Source organism: Paroedura picta, chromosome 7, assembly GCF_049243985.1.
Source record: "Paroedura picta isolate Pp20150507F chromosome 7, Ppicta_v3.0, whole genome shotgun sequence".
Lineage (NCBI taxonomy): Eukaryota > Metazoa > Chordata > Lepidosauria > Squamata > Gekkonidae > Paroedura > Paroedura picta.
This window is the reverse complement of record NC_135375.1, coordinates 109260529-109280839: the sequence shown is the minus strand read 5'-3', so window position 1 is coordinate 109280839 and position 20311 is coordinate 109260529. Positions and strand designations below refer to the sequence as shown.

The 20311-nt window shown below is 48.5% G+C and overlaps 1 long non-coding RNA gene across 1 annotated transcript; it reads right to left on the bottom strand.

The window, feature by feature from the left end:
- Window positions 1-11184: 11184 nt before the first annotated feature.
- On the bottom strand, window positions 11185-18035 carry LOC143841887 (uncharacterized). The gene is made up of 3 exons (XR_013232925.1): window positions 17408-18035; window positions 16986-17116; window positions 11185-11359 (listed from the first exon to the last, which is right to left on the bottom strand). It is a non-coding gene; the product is annotated as an uncharacterized LOC143841887 (long non-coding RNA).
- Between the last annotated feature and the right edge of the window lie 2276 nt (window positions 18036-20311).

Below are 20311 nucleotides of genomic sequence, written 5' to 3'. Positions count from 1 at the left end.
GCCATTTTGGGCTGTATCAACAGAGGTATCACATCAAAATCACAAGATGTCATAGTCCCATTGTATACGGCACTGGTCAGACCACACTTGGAGTACTGTGTGCAGTTCTGGAGGCCTCACTTCAAGAAGGACGTAGATAAAATTGAAAGGGTACAGAGGAGAGCACCGAGGATGATCTGGGGCCAAGGGACCAAGCCCTATGAAGATAGGTTGAGGGACATGGGAATGTTCAGCCTGAAGAAAAGGAGGTTGAGAGGGGACATGATAGCCCTCTAAGTATTTGAAAGGTTGTCACTTGGAGGAGGGCAGGATGCTGTTTCCGTTGGCTGCAGAGGAGAGGACACGCAGTAATGGGTTTAAACTTCAAGTACAATGATATAGGCTAGATATCAGAAAAAACATTTTCACAGTCAGAGTAGTTCAGCAGTGGAATAGGCTGCCTAAGGAGGTGGTGAGCTCCCCCTCACTGGCAGTCTTCAAGCAAAGGTTGGATACACACTTTTCTTGGATGCTTTAGGATGCTTAGGGCTAATCCTGTGTTGAGCAGGGGGTTGGACTAGATGGCCTGTATGGCCCCTTCCAACTCTATGATTCTATGATTCTATGATTCTATGATTCTAACCATCCTGTCTAATCGCCATAGACAGACCTCTTAATTTATGTATAGCCTCTGTCCTCTCCCCACAAGGGCCTCAAGGCAGCTGACAACATTTGGGGAAAAAGCAATAGCATGCAAATCAAAGCAATATGTAGAACAATAAAACCAACCAAAACAAAGACTTTGTAACAAATTGTGCAGGCAGTTAAAACAAGTGGTTAGCCCACCATTTTTATGCTGTTTGGCAGGGGGGGCCACAATGTGGCTCCCCAGATGTCCATGGACTACAATTACCATGAGCTCCTGCCTTCCACTTAAAAGATCCTGCAGGGCATGAACTTCCCCAGGGAGCTGATTCTGGAGGGAGGAAAGGACCACTAAAAAATACTCTTGCCCCGGGAGTTGACAAGCAGCCAACTGTGGGCCAGGTACCTGTGATGATGACCTAAGGAGGGAGTTAATGAAGGGAGGCGTGGTCCTGTGAGCAGGAAGTCCAGGATGGTTAGGGCTTGATAGATCAAAACCGGCCCTTTGAATTTGCACTAGAAGCCAGTGTGGGGTCCCAAAGTACTGCGTGCTTGGGGGGCTGCCCGCAATGTATGTTGCAGTGCTGTAATCTGGAGGTGCCCCCCCCCCTTCTGTCTGTTTAGCTCACTGCTCATAAATAACAATAGCTGACTCAGCTTAGTTTCTGGACCTGGTGAATTCAAATACAGCCACACACAAATAAGTTCGCTGACCTTCAGGTGGGGTCTGGACCTCTCCAAATTGTGTCCTCCCTAGGCTCTGACACACACCCCCCAACCAAATCTCCTGGCTCCTCTCTATTCAGAGCCAGCCACCATTGAGAGAAAGAGAGAGAGAGAATCACCAAATGACCTTCGGCCCCTAACTAGGTAAGCCACCTGAAGAAGAGCCTGACGTCTCTACTGAATAAAGTCCATCTCCACACAAGTTGGGAGTGTAAAAATCCCCCTTCCCAAAATCTGGAACTCCCAAGCGACATAAAGATTATCTGGAAGATTACACCATCTGGGAGCCGGGTTTGAAGCTATATATATGGCAGTCCTCCTTGACATCCCCTGGGTTAAGAGCATTTCCTGATTCCAGAATTGGGGCCACCTGAGTGTAACCAGCGGGAAAAACACTGCACAAGAGCAATCTCAACACGATCATACGCAAAACCCCAGCCCTGTTGTTGGGTTTACCCTCTCACGAATGTGCTTAGGGAGAACTTGGAGAAGACCCTGTGCATTATCTCATCAAATCTGAGACAAGCCAATGTCTTGGGGGAGGAATGCAGCGTTCCTTGAGTGTGCATGTCTGTAACTGGCCAAATGGGGTGAAAGTTTCTTCAGAGTATACATCCAGAAGATGGTGAAATAAGAGCTGGGGGGAGACTTTCAGTGTAACACTCCATGCACTCCATGACCTATGGTGGTAACAAGTATGGACTTCTAATCTGGTGAGTCTTGTTTGATTCCGCGCTCTCCCACATGCAGCCAGCTGGGTGCCCTTGGGCTCACCACAGCACTGATAAAGCTGTTCTGACCCAGCAGGAATATCAGGGCTCTCTCAGCCTCACCTCCCTCACATGGGGTCTGTTGTGGGGATAGGAAAGGGAAGGTGAATGTAAGCCACTTTGAACCTTCTTCGGGTAGAGAAAAGTGGTATATAAGTACCAACTCTTCTTCTTCTTCTTCTACTTCTACTTCTTCTTCTTTCCCCACTCCTCTTCCACACGCAGCTATCTGAGGGACATTGAGGTTGAGATGTTGTCCTGCAAGTTTTTCAGTTTTATGATTCGTGTACTTTTATCCTTTGGTGTATTTGTTCTGTTGCTTAGGCTACCAACCTAAATCAATTTCTTAACTACACTGGCTTTCAGAATAACAAAGGATGGGTCAGTGGGTGTTTTACTTGGAAGATCACTTCTGAGCTTCAAGGTTGCAGAGGCTGCGCCTTTCAGACCTCTCCCCTCCCACGCACTTGGTGCTAATCCGTCTAGAAGGAGAATCACACAAATCCATGCAGATACCAAGCAGCAGGGTTTGCCTTTTGCGTTCATTGCAAATCGTGGACTGTGGCGCCCTCTAGTGTCAGCAAGGGAACAGCGAGAGTCAGAGATTTCGGTCTGGCACGCACTCCAGCTTGCATTGAAAAACCAAACACAGGCGGAGACTGGGGGCCATTTCGCACAGAGCTCAAAGTTGCTATTTGGTTGCTGTTTGCGAAATCGCTACTTCAACTAGCGAAATGTAACTAGCTGTGCCCGTAACGCACAGCTGCGGTTTTTGCGGAATTTAGCACTTTCACTTCTCGTCACTTTCGTAACCCACAGGCTTCCGGTTCTCCGTCTTTTCGCTACAAAGGAGGTCCCTTTTTAGCGCTTCTGGCCTCCCGTGCCCGTCAATCAAACTGCAGGCACACCTTTGACCTCGACCCTAAAGCCGGACTTGTTGGGGTTCCCCTTTTTTTTTAAAAACCCAGGAAACCCCGTAGCAACGCGTTATCGTCCAATCATTGGCGCCCTTGGAACGTGTTTTCTATTGTTTTCTATGAACCAGAGGTTGATGCATTGATATGTTTGATTGGTTAATCCCCGCCCACAGTACACGCCCACAGGTTACCTGCTTATATGCACCTGGGCAGACACGCGGTCGGCCTCACTCTTTGTTTGCGTAGCCTACTGCCCGCAGCACAGGTTAACGTTGCAATGGAGAGGATTATTTTTCAATTGTTGGCTCAGATGCTTGCGGTGGTCCAGCGTATCCATACCACCGTGCGGCATAGGAGGGCTGCTATCGAGGACTACCGAGAACGTATTGCCGGAACGATGACCACCAGTACAAGACGTTCTCTACGGGCAACCATGGCGGCAAAGAAGCACTGGCAAGCTCTGGCAGAGGTCTGGTTCCCCACCCGGTTCTGGGTGGACGAAAGATCCTCTGACTGGTGGGAAAATTTTGTGTGGGCTCGCTGGGATGATGACCACTGGATTGCCAACTTTAGAATGTCTACGGGAACATTTTTTGAACTCGTGGAGGCTCTACGTGGACGCATGGAAAGGCAAGTCACTGGCATGTGGCGCCCCGTGCCAGTGGAAAAAAGGGTGGCAGCCGCATTGTGGTACTTGGCCACCCCTCAGTACTTCCGGACAGTAGCCCAGCAATTCGGACTCGGATTCACAACGGTTGGCGATATCCTTAAGGAGTTCTGCCTCGCCATGGAGGCGGAATTGTTCAGCAAAGTCGTGTGCCTCGGAGACCGGCTTGGAGCGGTGAGTGTCATTCTATCCCCTTTGCCCTTTAAATTTTTTTTCTTGTTTGACAGGTCAGCAACGAAGATGCGATGCACCCCACGCTGACATGCCATGGCTTATATTCTTTTATTTCCCTTATTCCAGAGTATGGACGGGTTTGCCAGGCTTGGATTCCCGCATTGTTTTGCGGCCGTCGATGGAAGCCACATCCCTATCCGTGCACCCGGGGGAAGCATAAAGGAGTACGGGAACAGGAAGGACTTTTGTTCTGTTCTCCTGCAAGGAACTGTGGACTTCTCCGGACGGTTTATCGATGCCGAGGTGGGGTGGAGTGGCAGGAGGCATGATGCCCTTGTTTTCAGGGAATCGAACCTCAGGAAAGCCATGGACGAAGGGGTCTTTGTTCCAGGAAACCCCACCGCCACCATTGAGGGCGTGCGTGTGCCGGCGTTGGTGCTCGGGGACGGAGCCTACCCATTACGCCGCTGGCTCATGACTCCCTATAAGCGGCCAAGGACAGACGTGCAGAGCCACTACAACCTCAGTCACTCCCGGGCAAGGAATGTAGTGGAGCGTGCCTTTGGACGTTTGAAGTCCTGGTTCCGTTGCTTGATGTCACGACTCCATGTGCATATAGACAATGTGACTCCGCTGATCATCGCGTGTGTCATTTTGCACAACATCTGCGAGGACAAGGGACATAACATCCCCTTCCCTGTGGATGAACCTGATCCTGTAGTCCTTGAGGACACACAAGACATCCCTGAAGCAAGGAAAAAAAGGATCTATGCGGAGGGGTGCAAGGTTCGGGACGCTATAGCCACCCACATCTACAGAAACAGGAGGCGTGTTTGATTGTTTTTCCTACTCTGGTGTTGAATAAAGTTTTATGTTCTTTGTTTAACCTTGTCTTGTGCGGTTTGTCTACTTAGCCAGCAAAAAAACGGGGATTCTCTGGTCCAAAAGCACTTTGACAGCCCTAAATGCTAACTCCCCGCTGAAATTGACAAACACAATACGGAAGCGCTGAATGGGGAAAGTTTGGGGAGGCGGGTTGCCAGGAAGTATTGGCGACCCCTGTCAAACTGGAGGATCAATCCACTTATGTTCCAAGGAATTATTTCATTGGTGGGCAGCTTTGATACATTTAAAATAGGGGTGGTCGATCGGAGCAACGCATGTTCGTTCCCTAACCGTCATTCCGAAGATGCTGGAGCCACGGAAGGGCTCCTTCTGGCAGCGCGCCGAGGCTTAGGCACTTCTGGAGCTTGTTCTGCAATCAAAAAGTGTTGGCCGCCTTATGGCCAGCACCCACTGCCACACCAAGGGTGCTTACCTGGTGTTGGCATCAAAGCTGAGGGAGAGGGGCTACGTCCGGACCTGGGAGCAGGTCCGGACAAAATTTAAGAGGGTGAAGCTGGACTTCCTGAACAGTCTAGAACAGTGGGGGGGGGGGGTCCCGCAGCCAAGTGGGAGAACGGTCTTCCACGACCAGATGGTCAAGATATGGGAGAAGGCTGGGAAGCCCCCCCTGGAAATGAGGAGGCATATGGGTGAGTGCTGCCCTCGTTGTGTTTTACCCTTAAACATGCATGGAATGACTAGCTGCCTCTTTCCCCTACTGTCCCCAATGAAATCCGAGAAAGTATTAAGATGCTGTCAACCCCCTCTGACTTAGCCCGCCAGTACTGTAGATCCACTTTGGTAATGCGCTTTGACTCTGATTGTGGTGTGGCCATCAGCTGTGTTTCATCTCTGGTTTGTGTGCTTTTACTTATGATTTCTCTTTTTCTTTGCCCAGCTACACAATCACCATCCAAGCTAGCAAAAGCACCTGAGCGTGAGGAAGGGGAGGAAGAGGGACCTTCCACCTCAGGACAGGCTGCAGGTGAGAGTTTTATGTATTTGAGGGAGACCCATGTGTGTGTACCCCCATGGAGCCATAAGGGAGCCTGCTGTGATGCTTCCATTTGAAGTGTGATTAAATTCTTTATTTGATTTCTATAGCAGAAACTATGGAGGCAAGGCTGCGTGCCATGGAAGCCAGGGTGACTTCCTTAGAGGCTGAAGTGGCAGACCTAAAAGGGGAGATGGAGCGACAAAGGCAGCAGAGGGAGGCGGAAGAACGTAGGTTATGTTCCCCACTGCCCAACTCTTCTCACACTGTGGCTAAGGCCACTAAAAAGTGTATCCATGTAAACTCCAGATTGGAAAATATGTTTGGCACTAATGTGTACTTTTTCTCCCTCCCCACACAGTTAAGAAGAAGGAGGACGAAGACCTCTTCCGCCGCAAAGTCAGGGGGACCATGGGACGGTTGTGCAGGAGAGTGAGGGAGATGGAAGGGGCTGGTGAGGGGAGCAGTGGGACCTGAGTTTTGTTTTCTGTTTGTGTTTTGGGGTGGGGGGTGTTGGGGGGGTTCCTAGTTACATTGCCTATTTTTCTATCCCTGTTTAACTGTTTATTAAAATAAAATGTTGTTGCAAATTTTCTGAAAAAGACTCCAGTGTGACTCCTTACACTCGCACACCTTTCACCCCAAACTCCTAAAACACCTTTAACCTTTAAAACACCCTCCAACCTCCAACCCACACAACGGTACCAGAATAGACACAATCACTAGAGAGGGTACACATAGACAGAGTCAAAAATATAAACTTTATTTAACAAACAACAGCAAACACAGATAAGGTTAAATAGACAAACTGACCCAAACTAGGAGGGGGAGAACTTGTCCGCGGGTTTAATTATTCTCTTCCCGAGAACAGTCCTCCTTCTAGTTTGGGTCGAGGCATTCTGAGACGGGGTCGGTGGGGTGGGTGCTGGAGGTGGTGGTGTAGGTGTGGGGGGGGGGGGACGTGCACGGTAATCTGAGGAGGGTTGGCCGTCTCCATAACCGCGACCGCCCTCTCCATCAGCCTCCTTATCAGTCTCACCTCCTCCACGCTTTCGCGTAGGGATTGGTTTGACTCCCTAAGGATTGCCCGCAATTTTTTTCCCTCCTGGGCCACGAGGGAGAGCATCGCTTGGTCTGCGGCAGCGGCACGCCTGGACTCCTCCTGGCAGTGCTCGAGGATCCTTTCTCCAACACTTGTTAAGACGGAGACGCGCCTCAGCCTGCCGCGTTCCCTCGCAAGCCTCTCCTCTGCTTGGAGAGCACCTCTAGGTGGTGAGCCGGCTGGACCCAGGGCTGGCTCATCTTCATCTGAAAGGACCTCTGTTGGCAAAAAATGAGAAACAGAACTGTTAGTACCATCGTCAAAACCCACCCTGGTGCACATGGTGGCCTTTTTTGGTTACATATTGTTAAACCAAGACTCAAAACAATGCCAGGGGAGCACATAGTTATTGTTTGTTTGCCCATGGTGGCCTTTTTTGGTTACATATTGTTAAACCAAGACTCAAATGCCAGGGGGGCACAAAAATGAAAAGGAAGCACATGGTTAGTGGCTTGCGACATTGTCCTGCAGCCATGGCTCGAAAGGAACAGTTCATGCACGCTCACCATCTTGGATCTGTATCCGCCTGCGCTGGGCAGGAGGTCCAGCCACCCCACGCTCCTCCTCCTCCTGCGTCCCGGGTATGAAATCTGCAAAAAGGAAAAAAAAACATGATTTAGGACCAAAGTGTGGCAAAGCAAGCTTCAAACCCTAAAGCAGCAACGTAGAGGGACTCTCTTCTGTCTCTTAGCAGTGCTGATGCCCTGCACAAACAGAAAAGCACAAAGCAGTTAAACCCCCCCCCCTTATTGCAACTGATACTTACCAACGTTTGTTGACGCCCCAGAATCACTGTCCTCGGCCACCGCTACTGGGGACTCGAGGGCCACCGTCCCTGGCATCTGTGTCTCTGTGGACAAGAGCAGAAAATAGTGAAAAAGGAGCAAGCATACAACCTGAACCACACTGCATGCTCCCAAAGTAGTGGCTACAGTACTGCAGAAGGCCTATGGCTGAAGCATGCTGCAAAACTTTTTGGGTTTTGGTTAAACATAACCGTTTTAAAAAGCCACCATAGCAAGCAGTCCACAAACAGGCTAGCATATTATGCGTTGCAACGAACACACGGCATACAATAGTGAAAAGGGAGCAAACATACAACCTGAACCACACAGCAAGCTCCCAAAGTAGTGGCTAAAGCACTGCAGAAGGCCTATGGCTGAGGCATGCTGCAAAACTGTTTGGGTTGTTGGTTAAACACTACCGTTTTAAAAAGCCACCAAAAGCAATCCACAAACATCCTAGCATTCCCAAACGTCACTGCCCAAACGTCAGAACACACATTTGCTCAAAATGAAATATAAAATTAAAATAAAAGTGCTTACCGGAGGCAAGGGGCGTCTGCTGAGGAATCTCTTCTGGCTCCCCAGGAGCGATGGCGAGTAGGTCCAGCGTCACCATGTCCGCGCCTCGTTGCTGGACCGGGGGTGGAGGCCGGACGGTGGACGAGGTGCCCTCGCCGGGATCCTCCTCAGCGGGTGGTTCCTCCACCGGGGCAGCCGGCTTACGAACCACCTTCAGGCTCCTCCCGACGCGCTTCGGCCTGCCGGCTCCTTCCCTGTCGCCGTACAGCGGGCGCTGCTCCTCGAAGTACGGGCAGGTCACCTTCTCGTTGCCGGAACCCTTATTGTGGTTCACGGCACGCATGTACTCCGCCCTCATTGTTTTAGTTTTTGACCGGCATTCAAGGCCGGTCCTGTTGTGGCCCAGGGCACGCATCTTAATGGCCACTTGCTCAAACACCTCCCGATTCCTGTGTGAGGACTGGAAGGCGTCCTGGATTTTCTCTTCCGAGAAAATCGCGATCAGGTTCCTGATCTCCGCGTCCCTCCATGTTGGCCCCCTCCCGGTTGCCTGGACGGACGACGCTTGTGAAGAAGATTCCATGCTGCCTTCGCGAGTAGCTGACCAAAATGGAGGTGCGAGGTGCAGGGTGCAACGGATCATATACCTTCCCGCACACAAAGACAAAGGGACTAGCCGGCTCCTGATTGGTGGTGGGCAGTGGGGGACACGCACATTGGCCACATGAGGTCACATGTCACGTTCAAAACTCCTCGCGCGGGAACAGGATCTGCCCCTAATGGCCAGATTGGCGCCCTTGTTGTTTGACTTCTCGCATGCGCTGATTCGTCTACACGCGAGAAGAGCAGTTTGTACATGCAGCGGGAGCCATTTTACTGAAATGTCCGCCATTACAAAAACGCATGCCGGTGTTCAACCGAGAGCAAGTGCAGCGGTACGCGACAGTTCCCCAATAATATTCACCAGCCAAAGCATAAATCAATGACATGTTACTGGCGAACGTTCGTTGGCACGCTCAGAGAAAAGTTTTTTAAAATGAACGGTGGACGGCGACTCCGCTTGCCGGAGGTCTAGCCGCCGATGGAAGGGCTTGTCCGCACCCAAGCACAACCACGCACCCGGAACCACACAAAGACCCACTACACATAAACCGCCCCTCATGATATCACCTCGAATCATTTCTATTGAACCCCTCTAAGCTAAACAGGAGACTGCGAGCGGCGAACGTTCGTTGGCACGCTCAGAGAAAGGTTTTTTAAAATGAACGGTGGACGGCGACTCCGCTTGCCGGAGGTCTAGCCGCCGATGGAAGGGGGTGTCCGCACCCAAGCACAACCACGTACCCGGAACCACACAAAGACCCACTACACATTAACCGCCCCTCATGGTATCACCTCGAATCATATCTATTGAACCCCACTAATCTAAACAGGAGACTGCGAGCGGCGAACGTTCGTTGGCACGCTCAGAGGAAAGTTTTTTAAAATGCTCCCTGTACGTTGACTCCGCTAGTACTGGCCGAAGGTAGACGGGGTTTTAAGCTTTGGGCAAATGTTGGGAACATGACGGTGTGTGCTACTGTGCTTTTGAAATACTCTTGTGGTGTCCGGGCAGAATTTCCGAAAGTGATCGTGCTAGAAAGCCAGTCGCTGTCTCGTTGCCTCGATCTGTGCTCGGTCCGAGAAAAAAAAAATGGCGAACAGTTCGCCGGAAGTTTGGAGGAAAGGCTCGGGACTTTGAAGAACCCGCAACAATGGTAACGCACAAGTCTTTAGCGCTATTGTCGCAGATTGGTTGCAGGAGTGTATCGCTATCCGGAGGGTGAATCCACTTTTCTGGATTCCCCTAGAAGCGCTACAACGAAGCGCTTTTTGCGGGTCGGTTTCAGGATTGTTGCAGATTGTCTACGACGTCGTGGGTTATGGCAAATTAGTAGCGTTTCCAATTAGCAACCATTGTGCTACTTTGAAGCCGTGCGAAATGGCCCTCACTCACGCCTACCTCAAAGGGTGCCTGCCGGGAGGAGAGGAAAGGAAGGTGATTGTAAGCCGCTTTGAGACTCCTTTGGGTAGTGAAAAGCGGGGTATAAAACCAACTCTTCTTCACAGCTCATTGTTCAAAAAAATCCCCATTTTGTTTTCACTTTCCTCTTGTGTACATCAAACCTGTGAAACTTTATTTTCACACCCTCTTCCCTTTCCTAATGCTGAATTTTACCTTTTATTCTCTTTTATATTTGTTTATCTAGACTATGTAATTTTTATCAATTAATTATATTATGAATTACCCTTGTTCTCGTGATTTTGATATGCCTTTAAAGGTTTTTTGAATTTGATTTGAATTTTACCAAAGACTTTTTATTCCTACTGTAAATAAAACCTTGTGGGCGGTAACAGTGCCCCTGGACTCAAACATTGTTCTGCTGCTTCAGCTCAAGATGGCTGGCCACCTGAATCTATCTCAGGAAACTGTGCTGGCCTTTAAGGTGCATCCCCGACTCAAATTTTGTTCTGCTAATGAGAATGCTCCTTTGACAGCAGACCAAATGTGAGGGTGGTGGCCATGTAGCTTATTACTGCTTTGAAGGGCTTTTGGAGATTGTATGAGCTGCTGTGAAGGTCAAACAGGGTGGGTGAGGAGGGTAAACAAACAAAAGGCTTTAAGTAAACGCGGGAAGCTGCCTTGGTCCATCAAAGTCTGCATCATCGACTCAAGACTGGCAGCAGCTCTGCAGCACTTTGGGAACAAGGTCATTCACCATCACCTGCTGCCTGGTCCTTTTAACTACAGGGGCCAAGCAGATATTCTGTCACTGAGCCACATAGATCCCCTAATAGATGACTGAGGAACTGAGACCACTCTCCTCTGCAAAGGGACACAGGGGATCAGCCGGCCAGTGTGTGGCTGCAGCCCGCCTTTCGAGAGATCCTGCTCCAACTCCAGCTGCTGACCAAACCACGGCCGTCAGTTGCTTTGCTATCAAAGCTCTGCCGTTCTGAAGCGTGTTACCTGGAGCGATGTCATCCTGCCTTTGGAGAGAGGGCCGCTCGGTCTTGTTCCCCTGCTGAGGAGGCTCTCGGTCCTGCTGCTGCCTGGGGTCCTTCCCTTCGTTGAATACCTGGGGGAGGTTCACTGTATGCACCTGCTGGAGCTGTTCGTAGTCATTTAGGGCGGCTGACAAATCCCAGTTTTTGTCTGGAAAGAGACCCATTGAGAAAAGTGTTAATTCCCCACAGGCATATTAAAAGGACAGCGAGAGGATGGCAGCAACAGAGGCGTGAAGACACAAAGGTGCATTTATACTGAATCAGACCCCCTCCCCCAGGTCCGTCAAGGTCAGACTTGTGAACTCAGCCTGGAAGTGGCTCTCCAGGGTCTCCGGCTGAGGTCTTGCATGCCAAGCAGAGGTTCTTCCCCTGAGCCAGGAGTAGTCCTGAGGGTATACCATTCATCATGACAGGTGCCCCAGCCAATGAGCGTGCAGTATTTTCTGACCAATGAGAGCTCAGAGGAGGTGGGACTAAGGCGGGTATAAGGTCCTGCCCACATGGTCAGGTTCGCCCCTCCCTCTGAAATGGGAGGGGTAGGAATTATGTCTTATTGTAGCCTGAGTCTTGGTTTAATTAAAATAAGCAGATTAATTTTGAATCTTGGATACTGAAAAACCACCCCTGCGGGGCGGGTAGGTGTAAGGATTTTACAAGCAGAGTGTCCTAGCACAAGCACCTGAGAGAAAAGCCGATCAGAATGTCCCGTGGATGGTGCTGTATTTTTTATCCTTGTTAATTTCAAAGTATCATAGCCTGCTTAAAAAATAGGCAGAATGATTTTAGATCTTTGATGCTAAAAACCAATCCTGCAGGGCGGGCTCTTGTAAGGATTTACAAGAAGAGTCTCCCCTGCAGAAGCACATAGGGCGAAAAAGCAATCATGATGTCCCATAGTTGGTACTTGGACATTGCTCAAAGTTTTTATCCTTGTTAATTTCAAAAGTATCATAGCCTGCATAAAATAAGCAGATTAATTTGGGATCTTTGATGCTAAAAAACAAAACAAAAACATCCCACAACAGTGCTGCCTGCTGTACAGTTTTACCCATAGGGAGTGCTCTGGGTCTCTAAAGGGGTTCTCTGTGTGGCTGGAAGAAGTCTCAGAGAGTGTGCCACGGGGGCTGGTTGGTGGAGTGTTGTAGCTTGAGTCATGGTTTAATTAAAATAAGCAGATTAATTTTGGATCTTTGATGCTAAAAAACCAATCCTGCAGGGTGGGCTCTTGTAAGTATTTACAAGAAGAGTCTCCCTGCAGAAGCACATAGGGCGAAAAGCAATCATGATGTCCCAATTTGGTTCTTGGACATAGCCCAAAGTTTTTTATCCTTGTTAATTTCAAACGTATTATAGTTTAATTAAAATAATCAGGTTAATTTTGGATCTTTGATGCTAAAAGCCAACCCTGCTGAGCGGGCTGTTGTACAGTTTTATACATAGGGAATGCTCTGGGACTCCAAAGGGGTTCTCTGTGTGACTGGAAGAAGTTTCAGAGAGTGTGGTAGGGGATGGTAGGTGGGGTTTGGGGGGGGGATCGGGGGGTGCATTTCTTCCATTCTACACTCAGTATCCAAATATGGCTTGATTAAAATAACAAAATGAATAAATTTTGGATCTTTGTGCTAAAAGCCAGCCCTGCAGAGTGGACTGTTGTATGGTTTTACACATAGGGAGTGCTCTGGGACTCCAAAGGGGTTCTCTGTGTGGCTGGAAAAAGCCTCAGAAAGTGTGCCAGGGGTGCTAGGAAGGGTTTTTTTGGAGCTCCAGGAGCGCGCATGCTACCAGCATTTAAACATGCTAACGAGCGTGTGGGGCTCTGGCTGGGGACTGCCTTTCAAATGGGAGAGAGGGAAGGCATCCAGGGTGCTTTCTGCTACTGCAGAACCCACTGCCCCCATGGAAACCACACCAGTATATCTACTGCAGAATCAGGATGAATGTATATTTCTGTTCAAACACATAGCTCTCAGCCTGTATGATCTGGCTTTCTAAGGAATTGCTCAGCCAGTTTGCCTACTGAATAGCTCACATATGTCAGAAAGGAAAAGGCTGGTTAGGCTCCGCCCCCCTCCCCTCAAAACGTCAGGGAGTGTTGATTGTGGCTTGCTGGATTATGTATTATGCTCAACTCTACCCCCCCCGACCCCCCCCACACACACATCCAGGCTTGGAGAAGGGCATTTTTTGTTGTTTTAATTAGTGAAACAACTTTGGGACAAGCTTTCCAAGGCTCAAGTCCACATCAGATCCCCTTTAGCAGCTTTTGACAGCCAAATTATTGAGTTTGTGTTCCAATGACAAGACCTTCCCTAGTATGTAGAACTAATTCTTCTCAGTGAGATGGTGATCCTCCATGTGGCTTACCATGGCAGACAGCAAGTGAGAGCTCACACATCTGAAGGCTTCCTTGTACACAAAATATACCACTGCATAGAAAAACTCAGGCCTGGAATGAAGATCACTGGGAGAGGCCTGTCTGGTTGTCCCAGTAACCAAAGAAGCTTATTTGGTGGTTACATGAAAAAAGGGCCTTTTCAGTGGCAGCCCCACACTTGTGGAACAATCTCCTCTGGGTTGTACACTTGAACCTCCCGCTTTTGGTCCTTACTAGGCAGCTGTCGGCTTTATTTAGGATTGCATCGGATTAAAGTAGTCCTAAATTGTGGTTTTAAAATTTGCTTTTGTATGTATTTTATGTGATATATTTTATGTATTTTCTTTATATTGTGAATCTCCTTGGGCACCCACCCTCCAAAAATAAATCAGTCAACTCAGAGGCTCTCACATCGTTGACTGTATACAGCTAGTTGCTTTCAGGCTCAGTGTATCAGGGGAGAAAGGCCTGCCACTTTGAAATTAACAAGAATAAAAAACTTCCTGTTGGTCAGTTTTAAGAGAGCACTCAGAAATTCCTATATTCTATTCCACGAATGATCAGATATCCCCCCACGATAGAAGAAAAAAACCCATTAGTCGTACCCCACCCTTCTACTAATCACATCGAAACACACTCGCTGGACACCCAAGCTCCAGCAAGCCACAATCAACACTCCCTGACGTTTCAGGGGGGGGGGAGCCTAACCAGCCTTTTCCTTTCTGACATATGTGAGCTATTCAGTAGGCAAACTGGCTGAGCAATTCCTTAGAAAGCCAGATCATACAGGCTGAGAGCTATGTGTTTGAACAGAAATATATATTCATCCTGACTCTGCAGTAGATATACTGGTGTGGTTTCCATGGGGGCAGTGGGTTCTGCAGTAGCAGGAAGCACCCTGGATGCCTTCCCTCTCTCCCATTTGAAAGGCAGTCCCCAGCCAGAGCCCCACACGCTCGTTAGCACGTTTAAATGCTGGTAGCATGCGCGCTCCTGGAGCTCCAAAAAAACCCTTCCTAGCACCCCTGCACACTCTCTGAGACTTTTTCCAGCCACACAGAGAACCCCTTTGGAGTCCCAGAGCACTCCCTATGTGTAAAACCATACAACAGTCCGCTCTGCAGGGCTGGCTTTTAGCACCAAAGATCCAAAATTTATTCATTTTGTTATTTTAATCAAGCCATGGTTGGATACTGAGTGTAGAAGGGAGGAAATGCATCCCCCGAGCCCCCCCAAAAACCCCACCTACCATCCCTTGCCACACTCTCTGAAACTTCTTCCAGTCACACAGAGAACCCCTTTGGAGTCCCAGAGCATTCCCTATGTATAAAACTGTACAACAGCCCGCTCTGCAGGGCTGGCTTTTAGCATCAAAGATCCAAAATTAACCTGATTATTTTAATTAAACTATAATACGTTTGAAATTAACAAGGATAAAAAACTTTGGGCTATGTCCAAGAACCAAATTGGGACATCATGACTGCTTTTCGCCCTATGTGCTTCTGCAGGGAGACTCTTCTTGTAAATACTTACAAGAGCCCACCCTGCAGGATTGGTTTTTTAGCATCAAAGATCCAAAAGTGCGTGATGCTGGTAGCAACTGACTTGTTGACTTGCACACAGAGCTAACTTCTGTCACAGCACAGTCAGATGGGGGGGGGGGGAACAAAAATGAAATAAAATTAAAAACCCTCCTCTCTGATGTTTAAACATAGCTTCAAAGAGAAATCTTTGGATCAATGGTATCACCAAGGTTTGCTGCTCTAGAGCTGATGTTAATTTCATACCTGTCAAGCAGCAGCGCAAGAGATCCGTCACGTTTTCCTTCCATAGCCAAAAATGGGGCCAATTATCAATCTTACGGCTTATTTGGCCTGCATCCTGCATAACAGGATGGGAAATGGATTCTTGTGCTGAGTGGGTAAGCCTAAAAAAACCATAGCACTGGTACATGGATGGGAGAAAGACTGCGGTAAAGAGAACTTCCCATAATTGTGCCTGGAGTAGGGACCAGCTCATGGAAGGGGAGTGACACAGATTCACTCTGCTTGGAAGAATTGGGCCACATCTTTATTGATTATTGGGGGGATAAGGTGCCCTCTACGCCCAGGGAGCACTGAAACCTGGAGCCAGGCTTGTGGTTCTGATAGAATAACAGTTCTCACGCATGACAAATTGGGCTAGTTTTGAAGGCACCCCCAAGTTGGCCACCTTGGTGGAATTCACTAAGAAATGCACCATAGTGACTTAATTTCTACTACTGTCTTACGCTGACCTGGCAAAATGTTATCTTTTTGCATTTTCTTCAAAATTAATCCTCCCCTTACAGTATATATTGTTCCCCCCCTTCTTTTAATCTTACTTGTTCAACTTTTTGAGTTTTGTTTACAAACGATGCCATTATCCTGCTCAATTGGAATCCTGCTCACACTGTGGTGTAGACGACAAACTCCCAAAATACTTCTAGGATAATTTAATCACCATCAGCACTCACAAATGCTCTCCCCGCAGGTGGCCATCTCCCACACAAATGCTATCTGCAAAACTGTACTATACCCGAGACTCTTCTGCGGAACCTCGGCTGGCAATACAAAGCCTGAGGACCACTGGGGACAGAAACCATATGAGAGAGAAAAATATTTTAAAACGCTTTTCCACCAGCCCTATGGTTGAGGCCTAAAACAACGCTGAGTAGAGCTGGCCTGCCTATCAAAGTCCCATTGGGGGCTGGTGAGACTCCTCTGTTGTTGTTAGGTGCGAAGTCGTGTCCACCCCATGGGCAATGATCCTCCAGGCCTTCCTGTCCTCTACCATTCCCCAGAGTCCATTTAAGTTTGCACCGACTGCTTCAGTAACTCCACCCAGCCACTGCATTCGCTGTCGTCCCCTTCTTCTTTTGCCCTCAATCGCTCCCAGCATTAGGCTCTTCTCCAGCATTAGACTCCTCTACTGCCTCCTAATTCATCATGGGTCACAGGGCACAAAGGCGCTCTCCTCAATGCACACCATGGCCATAAACAAGAGACAGAATGAATAAAAATGGGCCCCAACATACTAAGAGGTTCTCTTCAATAAGTCTCACCGCAATAAACCAGAGGGCCGATCCGACCCAGCCGAGTAAGAAACGCCTTTGAAATTTTCGAATGAGACTTCACTGAAATACAAGGTCTGCTCCACAATACCCTCAAAGAACGGGGGGGGGGGGGATCTAAACCTAGATAAAAGAAACATTTTTGCTGAGCCCCAAGGGATAGAAGGCAGCATAAGAACCCGAAGTCACCCTTCCTAAATGAATCCAGATCATGCTGATTTTTTAAAATTCTGTGCCACAGGCTTAATAGTAGAACAGAGGGCATCTTCACAAGACAGGAGGGAAAGGCTTTCAAGTTTGTGAGCTTACCTTCTAGCAAGTCTCTCGCCAGACCCGGTTCTGCCCCCGTGGACCGAACAAAGTCTGACAGGACCGCATCTAGTTGTGCTGCCAGAAGTGCAGCAGGGTCAGGACAGGACCAGAGGCTACGAGACATCCATCTGTTAAAAGAGGAGGGGAAATACAATAGGTCTATAGAAAACCACTGAAAGATGCTAGGCGGCCGCATGCTGAACATGGAATAGACAATAAAACTGAAGTTTATGATGATCTATTCGAAAACTTTCCTTGGACAGTCACGAAGGCTACTCTATGGCTAGCTGAAGACCCCCCCACCGCCCCATTTCACAAAAACTAGACCCACATTCTGTACCCTCCACCCCATTTATTGATCCTTTCTCCTCTGCTGAAAACATAAAGTCTCGTCTTCTTTACCAAAGGTGCCCTCTTACCTGCCAAAAGAACCACCACGTGAAATACATTCCAAGTTTGCCTCATCCTCTGGAATAGGACAGCCAGGGCTTGGATGGTTTGCCACTTCCTCTGGCATGTCACAGCAGAAACTTGGATGTGGTTTCACATTTTCCTCCTCTGGGGAATAATGATCTTTAAGTCTGCTCTGCTGTAAAGTACATTCAGACCCATCGCAACTGCTGCTGTTTTGCCCAGAGCGCCCTGGTGGCTTTCTGTTGTCTTCTGTAGGTTGGTGAATTGGTGAAATCTTGTTCATCTCAGAAAAGGGTCTCCCCAACTTTCTGTAGAGCCATAGCGCTAGAATCAGAAGTATAGCCGCTACAAGGAGAACACCAAATGCTATCCCCAATGCAATTCCCAGTTGAATGCTGCCCATATTCACGCAGTGAAAAAGGCAGTCCGCTATCAACCAACAGCCTTGAGGGACTGATCCTGTTTACAGTAGCCCTCGACGACCGGCCACCCTCGCCTTCCAGCATCACAATCAAGTTCAGAGGTGAAATGACACGTCACAATGCGGCAGTTGATGGCAAAGGCAGCCAATCAGGAAGGGCCTGGGGGACACATCCACCCGCTCAAGATTCTTTCCTGAGAGTCACCTGTAGATGTCGAGAACCACATCTTCCCTTTGTTTCCTCAGAAACCTCATTAAGGGCTGGGGGGAAATAACCCGTTCTTTTAACCAGAGCTATATGGCTCCTTACTAGAACTGCCAACCTCCAAGTTGGGCCTGAAGTTCTTCCAGGATTGCGGCTAATGCCCAGACCACAGAGGTAAGTTCCCCTGGAGAAAATGGTAGATCAGGAGGGTGGACTTTAGAGGCTCCGCCCCAATATCTCCAGGAATTTCCCGACCCAGAGTTGGCAACCTTACCACTGTCATTGCCTCCAAGACATTATGTATCCAGAATCATGTTTGGAGTCTGAGATCCAATTTGGTGTTGAGAGCCAGCTTGGTATAAAGGCTAAGAGCGGCGGCTTTTAACCTGGCAAGCCCACTCCTCCACGTGCAGCCAGCTGGGTGACCTTGGGCCAGTCACAGTCCTAACAGAGCTGTTCTCAGATCAGTTCTCTTAGAGCTCTTCCACCCCACCTACCTCCAAAGTTGTCTGTTGTGGGGAGAGGAAGGGAAGGCACTTTGAGACTCCTTTGAGTAGTGACAAGTGGTGTATAAAATTCAGCTATTCTTCTAACACCCTTTATTGCCTACTTATTAAGCCTGTGTCACTTAGAATCATAGAATAACAGAGTTGGAAGGGTCATCTAGTCCAACCCCCTGCACTATGCAGGACACTCACATCCCAATCTCTCACCTACTGTCACCTGCCACCCCCTTGAGTCTTAACAGAATCAGCCTCTCCGTCTAGAAGTCCAATTATAACCCATCCTCCGTTTAAAAATTTCCAAAGATAGAAAACCCACCACCTCCCGAGGAAGCCTGTTCCACTGACAAACCGCTCTAATTGTCAGGAACTTCTTCCGGATATTTAGATGGAATTTCTTTTGAATTAATTTCATCCCAATCGCTCTGGTCTGTCCCACTGGGGCAAGAGAGAACAATTCTGCTCCATCCTCTACATGGCAGCCTTTAAAATACTTGAAGATGGTTCTCAGATCCCCTCTCAGTTGCCTCCTCTCCAGGCTAAACAGACCAAGCTCCCCCAACTTTTCTTCATAAGTCTTGGTCTCCAAACCCTCACCTTCTTTGTTGCCCTCCTCTGGACATGTTCCAGTTTGTCAGCATCCCTCTTCAGCTGGGGTGCCCAAAACTGAACACAGGACTCCAAGTGAGGCCGAACCAGAGCAGATTAAAGCGGTACCATCACCTTCTGTGATCTGGACACGATACTCCATTTGATACAGCCCAAAATCCCATATGCCTTTTTAGCCACTGAATCACATGCTGACTCATGTTCAATTTATGGTCTACTAAGACTCCTAGATCCTTTTCACACATGCTACTGCCAAGACAAGTCTCCCCCATCTTATATTGGTGTATTTAGTTTTTCCTACCTAAATGCAGAACCTGACATTTCTCCTTATTGAACTTTATTTTATTCAGTTTAGCCCACTTCTCGAGCCTATCAAGATCAACCTGCATTCTGTAGCTGTCTTCAGCTGTGTTTGCTACCCCTCCCAGTTCAGTATCATCTGCAAATTTAATAAGTATCCGTTTTAATGCCTCATTCACTTCATTATGGTGGTGGAAAGGGTTTTCACGGCAAGCCACCCTGGGCTTCTTCCTCGGAGGTCTCCCATCCAAGTACAAACCAGGGCCGTCCTTGCTTAGCTTCCGAGATCTGACAAGATGGGGCTAGCCTGGGACATTTATTAAATTGATAAGACTGCCCCTCTCGGCGCAGCCATCTCCATGATGGCTGTACAAAACTTTAGCACCCTCTCCTTCAAGCATCTATACCAAGCCTCGAAGGAGCAAAGTGGCCGAGCACACAAACATTACTCCTTTATAGTTCAGGGTGATTTTCCGACTGCCTCAGAACCGAGGTTCTGTGACAAAAATAAAACAATAATAAAATTATACATCACCCCAAAATAGCACCTTAGAGACGAACAGGGTTTTCAGAGCTGTCAAACCTCAAAGCTCCATTCACTGGAGAGAGCTGAATCTTGAAAGCTCCTGTGCTAAAACCCTTTTTGGTCTCCAAGGTGTCGGCGGACTTCTGTTGCAGGCCGAAACAGCAGACCTCTGAAACGAACGACAACAACAAAATCAATCACTCCTTTAAACCATGAGGCCAATCTGAAATGCTCAACAATTCAAGCAAACAGCAATGGCAGCAACAACCATCAACTAACACCCGGTGGGACCGCCAGCTGTTGAAAAGGAAACGGTTTTTGTTAGGCCTGAAAGGGTGTGGCTAA